The 11850-nt window shown below is 43.6% G+C and overlaps 1 protein-coding gene across 14 annotated transcripts in view; it reads right to left on the bottom strand.

The window, feature by feature from the left end:
• PPFIA1 (PTPRF interacting protein alpha 1) overlaps window positions 1-10761 on the bottom strand; it is a 250246-nt gene extending 239485 nt beyond the window's left edge. For all 14 annotated transcript variants that reach the window (XM_082270052.1, XM_082270051.1, XM_082270050.1 and 11 more), the window contains exon 1: window positions 10461-10761. The gene's annotated coding sequence lies outside the window, so the exon portion shown is untranslated. The remainder of the gene's footprint in view (window positions 1-10460) is intronic.
• Window positions 10762-11850: the final 1089 nt, after the last annotated feature.

Raw genomic sequence — 11850 nt, forward strand, 5'->3', positions numbered from 1 at the left:
ATGTCACCAGAACTACCCACATTGGAAGATTGACCCTCGATTCTCCTTCTGGGGACAATCCAAAATGTGGGATTTTCTTTACTTTCACTTTCGATGATGATGGAAAACATGGCAACGGGGACACAGACAGCAATAAAAACCTGACAGCTGTTTTATTACCAGTCCACTCAGTTCAAAGCTTAAAAATTTGCCCCTATACTTGTGCCTTCTATAGAAGCTTGTTTCATTGAACTGGGTTCGTTTTTATGGCAATCCTATTTTTTGAGCAATAGCAATTTTGTATGGGTCCATGCTTGTCCCACTGTAACCAACTGAATTTCCAACAGTGGAAACTTTTGTATCCTTTTGGCCAGACTGCATCCAAGGCACACACCAGGAGAGGCACCTTTAGTTACATTTTGTTACACTGTGATCTTTTTGATTATACCTTGATGGCATTTCTTGTCCTCTGTTTCTCAAGGAAGCCAGCAACATGTTTGAATGACAATCATACAATTCATATTTTGGGCCTCGTGCACAGGTGTTTGAAGTATTTCTGCCTCCACCTCTATGTTAGCCAAGGTCCCACGCACACAGGCGCTTGCCACACACAAAAAAAAACAAAAAAAACACATCACTGCGCATTCAAAAGAGTAATGTTTGAGCAGAAAAAAAAAAAAACAAATGCGCATGAACTCTAGAGGAGTTTAGTCACATCTGTAAGTTAATGCATTCGTTAATGCATTCTAACGGCTACAATAAATATTCTGGCCAATAGAAAGGATTAACGCCAAACCCACATAACTGCACAAGCAAAAAGTGGCTTTAGGAGCGTTTAAGCTGCATTTTCCTCACCTGGAGCAAAGGCATTAAGAGGAGGAAAACAAAAACATCCTATGTGCATGAGGCCTCTGTGGTACTTCAAGTGAAATGTAGTTTCCTTTAATTTTTACATACTCAAGCTGTATTGCACTGCAGTTCTGAGGATGTTTGTTTCATCTTGGTGGACGGGTTTATTTTTCTTTTATACACGCGTACTTTTAGTAGCACATCGGCTTTATCGTCATTTTTATGTATGTATTTTAAAGGGGATGTAAAGAAGGTTTTTTTTTTTTCCTTCTTAAAAGGGAGATGTATGGGAATCCGTTTTTTTTCCCCGTTTATACTTACGCCGCTGATCGCCCAGTTCTGACGGCACCCCAAGCAGAGAGCTGCTGACTCAACAGTTCTCTGCTCTGCCCCTACTCGCTCATTGGAGCGTTGAGCTTATGTGCCCCCAGTGCTGATGGAGAGGGGAAGGGGTGGGGAAACAAGGATGCTGTGCAAGCACCTGATGTCCCTCTCATCAACTAATGACATCACTGGTAGTTGTGCACCATTACAACCTCTGCTGCTGGCAATCTAATGAAAACCTGTGGCTTTGTGTAACTAAAAAGCAGGCTTCATCCAACTGTTGGCTTGTTTACAATTCTGGAGCAATTTTTAGGCACTTTGCCAAGGCACCCCTGAAGAAACCAGATGGCACCCTGGTTGAAAAAGGCTGCTCTAGGAAGTAAATAGTCTCCATTAGTAAGATCGCAAAAAAAAATAAAATAATAAATAATTGCGATTTTACCCTCTCCAAATGTTTCCAAAATGAAAAAGGGTTTTGGCTGCAGATATACTTTAAAAAAAAAAAAAAAAAAAAAAGGTGGGATTTCAAAACAATCATACTCACCTAGGTGAATGCAGCATTGGACCTCCCCCTGCCACCTCTAAGACCAAGAAAAGAGTGATTAAAGACCACTGATCCCTCAGTTCTCAGTCTTCCGAGACTATCAGTCAGCAGCTCTCTGCTCTACCCCCTTCCAGTGCTCGCTGGAGTGACGGGCTGTGGAGGGGGGCAGAAAAGGCTGGTTTAGGCTCTCAGTGGCACACAGAGGCTGAGCCAGCTGCCGACATTCAAGTTGGAATCCCTCAAGAGCCTGGAGCAGCTGAGTGACATCAGCTGACAGCAGACTTTAGTTGGATGAATCTGGGTCACTGGAGTGCAGAACTAAATGAACTCCAGTGACCCACAGGGGAAGTAAGGCCAAAGGAGCTTTACACTGGGACAGTGTTTCTCAATTTTTTCTTTTAAGTTACAATGCCCTTTAAAATTATTCACAATATAAAAAAATACTAAAAGTAATAGTTTTACATAACACAGCAACATCCACACACATAGGACATTCATCGTTAGAGGCGATTTATTCTTCAAAAGCAAATACACCTTTGCACATTAGTACTGACTATTATAGAAAGGTTTATCTTCTCTCTCTAACTCAGAGAAGTCTCCGATCTTCAGGGATGATATAAATTCAACAAGCAAAAAAGGGAAGCTACGTTGCCCACTCAATCACCTTTTACAAAAGATTCAGCATGCAATAAGCAAATAGTGCTCACTTTGGTACTACTCGGAGACTTAGGCTCCATGTACACGGGACGTTGTTAAAAGTCCCTTTGAATGCTGGAATTTTTAGGACGTTTGAAACGTCCGTTCGGTCGCGTTTGTACCCGCGTTTAGCGGCGTTTGCGTTTAGAACCGTTCCTAGAGGTCAAAAAAATTATTCCCCTTTAAAATGGAAAAACGCGAATGCTAAACGCGGGTCATCGCGTTCGGACGCGTCCAGACGCATTCGGACGCGTTTGAATCGCCGGGAAACACGCGGTCGAACGCAAATAATTGCGTTCTAAAAAAAGTCCCTGAACGCAACTGCCTGCAAATGACTGTAAGGGTCCTTTCACACGGCCGCTCCGTGTGTCCGCAAATCATCCTATTTTTTTGCGGATGATTTGCGGACATCAATGTAAGTGAATGGCACTGCGGATGTCAGCGGAATACCATCCGCTGACATCAGATTTTCCTCCTTTCAGTTTTGTTCCGTTTTTTCGAATGGAACAGAACCCCATTTTTTCATCCGTGTAAAAAACGGAAAGGAAGGAAAATCGCATGTCAGCGGTGTCATCCGCAATGCCATATACTTACATTATGTCCGCATATCATCCGCAAATGGATGGGATGATATGCGGGCACACGGAGCAGATGACAGAAATGTCATCCGCTCCGTGAAAAAAAAAAAAAGTCCCGCAGCGGACTTAAGCAGCGGAGCGGCCGTGTGTAAGGAGCCTAAACGACCTGGTGTACATGGACAGATAAGATAAAATGTAGATGGGTTCAGGGGCTTCTGAAAAAAACGCCCAACTGCTCCTAAACGGCCATTTCCAGCGTCCCGTGTACATGGAGCCTTAAGCTGGCCATAGATCCTACACAGCAACTGGCCTATAGCTGCTGTTTTGTTTTCTCCTTTGGGAGAACATAGCTATGGCTGTCACACAGGTGCACATATCTTATAGCAGACTGAGGCCTAAGATAATGCATATAACATAAACCTCACAGTAGTGCCAGACACTATGGGGGATAATGCAATAGACATTATACAACATAAACCACAGTTATTCATTATGTGGGTGTAACTGACAAAATTGTATACATCGTAGTGACAGATACTTATTATGGGGCATAATATAGACATGAAGCAATTACAAAAGTAGCGAGGGATGAGGGATAAAGACATGATGTAATAACATGACAGACAGTAGTGACAGACACACACTATGGGGTATATATAATGGTTTATATAATAAATATTGGAAGCAGTGACAGACGAACATTAATGCAGAGATGAGATAACTGACAAAATGTTACATATTATACACAGAGGTGACATATGCAATACAGAGGATGACCGGTTAGTAATCATTTGATAACACACACGTGCTATGGGGGAGGGGGGATACCCATAACTTAGGACAATACAAAATATAACACACACTAGCAGCAGACACACACCATGGAGGATAGATCAATAGACATGATGTAATACAATAAACACAAAAAAAATGACATGCACACATTATGGGGGGGGACAAGTAATGATATAAAATACATAATAGTGACACAGATAAATAGACATGGCGTAATACTATAAAATAAAGAACAATGCCAAACACACACACAGGACAGGATGACAGATGTGAGTTGGACACACACGAAGGGCTTGATTTATTAAAACTGAGGAGTGCAGCTTCTAACTTCAGCTTCTTCAATTAAGTTTTTTTTTTTGTGTCAAAAAAGAAACTGAAAGCCGATTGGTTTCCATGCAGAACTGCACCAGATTTTGCACTCTCCAGTTTTAGTAAATCCACCCCTAAGACTTCTCTTGCTCAACACTGTAGACTGAGAGAAATCTATGAATTCCCCATCTATGCTGAGCAGTGTGGATGGAGGAATCTCCCTCGACACACCTACAGCTATCAGAATTCTTAAAGAGTGCCTGCATCTGATTTGCTGCAGTCATTTTTTGGGCAGCAATGATCCCCTCTGCTCTTTTTTTTTAGAATGAAGGATGCTGGGTGGAAAGGGTGCTGTCAGAGCCGTTCACTGACCAAATTCCTGATGAAACAGCCAATATCTGCTCAGTGTATGGGCAACTTTAGCGTTACTAAACCAAGGAGCCTGCAGTCACTATATCTGGTCTCCCACAATACACAGATCATGGAAATGCAATTATTTAATATAAACAATTAAATACCCTCTCTCATCTGCAGTCTTGTGATTTCTATCAGTGTCTGATTAAAGATTGCAGGATTTTTCATGTTCCACAAATGTCCTATCAGGCTTCAGGACCCCTGACCCTCTGTTTGGATAATGCGGATTGGGCCTGTGCTGATCACATGCACCCTCCCAAGAAAAAAAAAATAATAAAATCAGTAGCCATCCTCACCAAACTGAGCATGTGCAGCTTGACTCCAGTAACTGTCTAAGGCTGCCCATACATATTCAATTTTCTTGTACAATTTTCTGTTAGATTTACCACAAACCACATAATATGAGGTCAACGTTAAACAACACTTTCACTTGTATCCAATTAGGTAGGCCTTTGTACTACATAGTTGAAGGTAAATTTACAGAAATTTTTAAGAAAGTTGTATAATGTATGGCCAGCCTTACTTGGACATGTTATAGTCAGTGGAAGAGAGGATGATCTGTGCATACAGGATCAAACAGCCATTTTACACAATGCCGTAGATTAACCCCTTAGGTATCACATCGAGTATAACAAGCATGCTTTACTGAATATAAAGACTAATTTTACTGTTGTGGGTTTAGTAACACTTTAACCACTTTCCTACAGAGCACTTTCACCCCCTTCCTGTCCAGGCCAATTTTCAGCTTCAGCGCTCTCACACTTTGATTGACAATTGCGCGGTCATGCTACACTGTACCCATATGAAATTATCATTTTTTTCACACAAATAGAGCTTTCTTTTGGTGGTATTTAATCACCTCTGGGTTTTTTTATTTCTTCCAAAAAAAAAAAGACAGAAAATTTAGAAAAAAAAATATGTTTTTCTTATTTTCTGTGAGTAAATTTTGAAAATAAATAATTTTTCTCCGTCACTGATGTGCGCTGATGAGACGGCACTGATGGGCACTGATGAGGTGGCACTGATTAGGAGGCACTAATATGCCACACTGATGGGCACTGATTGGCACTGATGAGGTGGCACTGATTAGGAGGCACTAATATGCCACACTGATAGGTGGCACTTATGGACACTGATGAGGTGGCACCGATTAGGAGGCACTAATATGCCACACTGATGGGCACTGATAGGTGGCACTTATGGACACTGATGAGGTGGCACTTATTAGGAGATACTAATATGCCGCACTGATAGGCGGCACCGACAGGCAGCACTGACGGGTGGCACCATCAGTGCCCACAATCAGTGCCTAGATGAACAGGCACGGACTGGCAGCACTAGGGGCACTTGATTTCACATTTGTGTAATCAGGGCACTGATGATCAGTGCCCTGATTACATGTCTTTGTCTCCCCTATGAAGAGGAGCCGCTGATCGGCTCTCCTCGCCTCACACTCTGACAGTGTGAGGCGAGGAGAGCCGAATAATGGCACTTCCTCATTTACATGTGACCGGCTGTGATTGGGCACAGCCGATCACATGGGTAAAGAGTCATATCATTGACTCTCTACCAAGATCGGGGTCACGCCGTGTCCTAGCAACACAGTGCGGCCACGATCGCTACTCTGCGCGCCCCCGGGGGCGCGCGAGAGAGGCCGTTCTGAGGCGCCGTCAACAATAGATGCACCGCTCCACCGTCATTTGACGGCGGGCAGGAAGTGATTAATGTCATGGTATATACACAACAATTACACATAGTATGGAGGGCAGAATAATAGACATGATGAAATAACATATGTATAATAGTGCCACATGCTGTATGGAATAGAACAAAATATACAATGTAACATACACAGTAGTGACAAACTATAGTATAGATAAAAGGATAATAGACAATATATTAATATACACAGCAGCACACACACAAACTATGTGGGTCAGAATAATAGATACAATGTAATAATTGATATACAATATAGGGGAGGAGATAATATACATAAAGCACAGTGACATTACAGGGGTAGAATAGTAGATGTAATACACACAACTGTGACACACACACTATGGAGGCTAGGACAAGACGTGGTATAATAATACAACATATACAGTAGTGATATGAGAGACAGGATTATAGTACAACACATATACAGTAGTGATACTATGGGAAAATATACACGTAGTATCAGGGTGGATAAAAAAAAAAAAAAAATCAAAGAGTCAAAGTGTTAAAAAAAAATATTCTTTTTTTTTTTTTTTTTTTTTTTAATTTGAATCAGACTTTTTTTTCCCCTTTTTATCAAATGTATTTTAATAAATTGCTTTTGGAGTAAAAAAAAAAAATCTATCTAAAGATAGTTTTTGACATGATACATTAATAACTTAATTCAGCATGAAATGGAGCTTAGTTATGTAGCATGAGGCTGTATATTCTGCAATATTTACTGTACATTTTGGGTAAACTCATTCAATGAATCCAAGCTGAGATAACATGCACTGCATTGATGCATTTGCACAGTTCCACACCAACTACCAGCAAGAATGAGTCCTTGCATTTAAAGAGCACCTGTCATTTCAGACCCATCATGGCAGCCCGTTAGCGGGCATCCACTCACCTGCTGCCGCCACGACCCTCACCTTGTTCTGTCACTGCCGCATCACCAGCCATCCCATTAAAGCAAATAGGAAGGTTGGTGAGTGAACTGCGGGTCAGAGGAGGACCCTCTGCGGCACAGAGATGACAGTTGCTCTTTAAAATTTTTGATTTAATATCGAGTGGATTTAAATCAAGCCTTTTTACTAGTGATTTTAAATAAAACCCACCCTGCGTAGTATAAAAACATATTACACACAAAAGTGAAACAATGGGGGACATAATACATATAGGACACCACATTATATACACTGGTGACACTATGTGGGGTGGGATAATACATATAGGATAATAAACACATAGTAGTGAAACTATGGAGGACAGGACAATACATGCAGTATGACACGTTGTACACTGAAGGGATAGGAGAATACATGTATTATAATAACACACTACACAGACAGTTGTGACTCCCACACACACACTGTAAGGGACATGATGTAATAATATAAACAGTGACACACACACACTATGGGGGAGGAGATAATGGACAGAATATAACATGAGCAGCAGTACAAGAATAGAATACAAGAGTGACACACACAATAACACAATTTAATAAAACACAGAAAATGGGGGGGGGGGGGGGATAACACATAATGATGACATAGTACACATGTTGTGACACACACACACACACGCTATGTGGATAGGATAATAGCTAAAAAGTAATATAAACACACAGCGGTGACACATGCTATGGAGAAAAGGATAAATACAATACAGCAGTGGTCTATGAGAATCTGATAATAGACAATGTAATAGAACGCACACATGGAGGATGGCATAATAGAAAAGGTTTAATAATACAACACACACAGCCCTGACACTAAGGAATGGGACATAAAATGTCATAACTGACATACACTATGGAGAAGCAGATCACAGATATGATAATATATATATCTATAAACACACACAGTGGTGACACTATTGGGGGGGGGGGGGGGGTATAAAGTATAATAGTAAATCTGATGAGTATATAACACACAGGTGGGGGGATATAAGACACTGTATTGTATGGGGGGTATAAGACATTGTATCGGATGGGGGGGGGTAATAAGACATTGTATCGGATGGGGGGGTAATAAGACATTGTATTGGCTGTTGGGGGGGGATAGAAGACATTGTATCGGATGTGAGGGGGGATAGAAGACATTGTATTGGATGTAGGGGGGGATAAGACATTGTATTGGATGTAGGGGGGGGGGGGGGGATAAGACATTGTATTGGATGGGGGGGATATAAGACATTGTATTGGATGTGGGGGGGTATAAGACATTGTATTGGATGGGGGTGGGGGGATATGAGACATTGTATTGGATGGGGGTGGGGGGATATAAGACATTGTAATGGATGTGGGGGGGGGGATATAAGACATTGTATTGGATGGGGGTGGGGGGATATAAGACATTGTATTGGATGGGGGTGGGGGGATATAAGACATTGTATTGGATGGGGGGGGATATAAGACATTGTATTGGATGGGGGGGATATAAGACATTGTATTGGATGGGGGGGGGGATATAAGACATTGTATTGGATGTGGGGGGATATAAGACATTGTATTGGATGGGGGGGGGGGGATAAGACATTGAATTGGCTGTTGGGGGGGGGATAGAAGACATTGTATTGGATGGGGGGGGGATAGAAGACATTGTATTGGATGGGGGGGGGATAGAAGACATTGTATTGGATGGGGGGGGGATAGAAGACATTGTATTGGATGGGGGGGGGATAGAAGACATTGTATTGGATGGGGGGGGGGGGATAGAAGACATTGTATTGGATGGGGGGGGGGATAGAAGACATTGTATTGGATGGGGGGGGGGGATAGAAGACATTGTATTGGATGGGGGGGGATAGAAGACATTGTATTGGATGGGGGGGGGATAGAAGACATTGTATTGGATGGGGGGGGGATATAAGACATTGTATTGGATGGGGGGGGGGATATAAGACATTGTATTGGATGTGGGGGGATATAAGACATTGTATCGGATGTGGGGGGGTAGAAGACATTGTATTGGATGGGGGGGGGGGGATAAGACATTGAATTGGCTGTTGGGGGGGGATAGAAGACATTGTATTGGATGGGGGGGGGGATAGAAGACATTGTATTGGATGGGGGGGGGGATAGAAGACATTGTATTGGATGGGGGGGGGATAGAAGACATTGTATTGGATGGGGGGGGGGGATAGAAGACATTGTATTGGATGGGGGGGGGGATAGAAGACATTGTATTGGATGGGGGGGGGGATAGAAGACATTGTATCGGATGTGGGGGGGGGGTAGAAGACATTGTATTGGATGGGGGGGGATAAGACATTGAATTGGCTGTTGGGGGGGGATATAAGACATTGTATTGGATGGGGGGGGGGATAGAAGACATTGTATTGGATGGGGGGGGGATAGAAGACATTGTATTGGATGGGGGGGGGATAGAAGACATTGTATTGGATGGGGGGGGATAGAAGACATTGTATTGGATGGGGGGGGGATAGAAGACATTGTATTGGATGGGGGGGGGGGATAGAAGACATTGTATTGGATGGGGGGGGATAAGACATTGAATTGGCTGTTGGGGGGGATATAAGACATTGTATTGGATGGGGGGGGGGGTAGAAGACATTGTATTGGATGGGGGGGGGATATAAGACATTGTATTGGATGGGGGGGGGATATAAGACATTGTATTGGATGGGGGGGGGGGGTAGAAGACATTGTATTGGATGGGGGGGGGATAGAAGACATTGTATTGGATGGGGGGGGGATAGAAGACATTGTATTGGATGGGGGGGGGATAGAAGACATTGAATTGGCTGTTGGGGGGGGATATAAGACATTGTATTGGATGGGGGGGGGGGGATATAAGACATTGTATTGGATGGGGAGGGGATAGAAGACATTGTATTGGATGGGGGGGGGGATAAGACATTGTATTGGATGGGGGGGGGGATAGAAGACATTGTATTGGATGGGGGGGGGGGATAGAAGACATTGTATTGGATGTGGGGGGGGGGATAGAAGACATTGTATTGGATGGGGGGGGGATAGAAGACATTGTATTGGATGGGGGGGGGGGGATAGAAGACATTGTATTGGATGTGGGGGGGGGGGATAGAAGACATTGTATTGGATGGGGGGGGGGGGATAGAAGACATTGAATTGGCTGTTGGGGGGGGGGGGAATATAAGACATTGTATTGGATGGGGGGGGATTTTACATTGTATACATTGTATGGGATGGGGGGGTGTATTATAAATCTGATGAGTATATAGCACACTATGTGTGTGGAGGGGGGGGGGGTGTCTCTGTTTACCTTGCGGCGTGTTCCCGGTGTCCGGCCGGTGCAGTATCTGACAGAGCTGGGTCATGGACCGGGGCCGGAGGCAGTTTCGGGGATCCCAGGCTGGGGGGGGTGGAAAACGCCGGAGTTCTGTCTACCGGACCGGGGAACCCCCTTCAGGCGGGCACCGGTACTTCCCCGCAGTGCCTCGGCCGGTGACTGGCAGGGCCAGGGATCCCCCCTCAGAAGCTGTCCCGGGATCCGTCAGCAGGCCGCCTCTCTGTACCCGGCATACACCGCGGCGCCTGCTCACTGCGTGACGTGACCGGCATGCCTTGCGTCACGCAGAGGGCGGGCTCTGGAAAACCATGTTGCTAGGGCAACGGATGGAGTGCTAGGGCTTGTGACGCGAGGACCAATGAGAGGGAGGGGGAGGGGAGTGGGCGGAAGGCGTGTAAGGTGAGGACGGGGCGGCACACCAGAGGTGAAAAGGGGGCGGCAGTGAGGCGTGTGAGGACTGAGAGGTAATAGAAAGGCGCTGACAAGCGAAGAGGCCGCCCACCCATTGAGCGGAGGTGTCAGAGACTAGTCCATGCTGGAACTTGTAGTTCTCTTGTAGCTGGGTACAGAAAATAAATATTACCTGACTGGAAAGACACTGATAAGTGAGGTAAATACAAGTTAAACATAAAGTTATCGTATTGTGTGCCAATATGCCAACATTAATAACGTGCTGGGGGGGAATTTTTTGAGTTTTTCACACAAATTAAAAAAAATCTGCATTTTTTTTTTGCTATGAAATGACTTAGAACACCCAAACTTTATGTTTTCAGACAGCGGAGGCCCTGCAGAATAAAATGGTGGTTGTTGCAATTTTTTTTTGTCACATGATATTTGCACAACTGTTTAACCACTTTAGCCCCGGAGGATTTGGCTGCTCAAAGACCAGGGCCTATTTTGCGACTCGGCACTGCGTGACTTTAACGGACAATTGCGCGGTCGTGCGACGTTGTACACAAACGAAATTGACGTCCTTTTTTCCCACAAACAGAGCTTTCTTTTGGTGGTATTTGATCACCTGTTAGATTTTTACTTTTTGCGCTATAAGCAAAAAAAGAGCGTACATTTTAAAAAAATAACAATATTTTTCACATTTTTTTTATATGAAATTCCCCAAAAAAAATGTAAAAATCAAATTTTTAACATTTTTGGCCAATTTGTTTTCTGCTACCTATGTTTGGTAAAAAAAAAAAATCGCAATAAGCGTATGTTGATTGGTTTGCGCAAAAGTTATTGCGTTTACTAACTAAGGGAAAGATTTATGTCATTTTTGGTGTTTTTTTTTTTTAACGAGTAATGGCGGCGATCTGCAATTTTTTTTTTTTTTTGCGGGACTGCGACATTGCAGCAGACAGATAGGACC

The sequence above is a fragment of the Pelophylax lessonae genome, assembly GCF_965119305.1.
Source record: "Pelophylax lessonae genome assembly, chromosome: 10".
Classification (NCBI taxonomy): domain Eukaryota; kingdom Metazoa; phylum Chordata; class Amphibia; order Anura; family Ranidae; genus Pelophylax; species Pelophylax lessonae.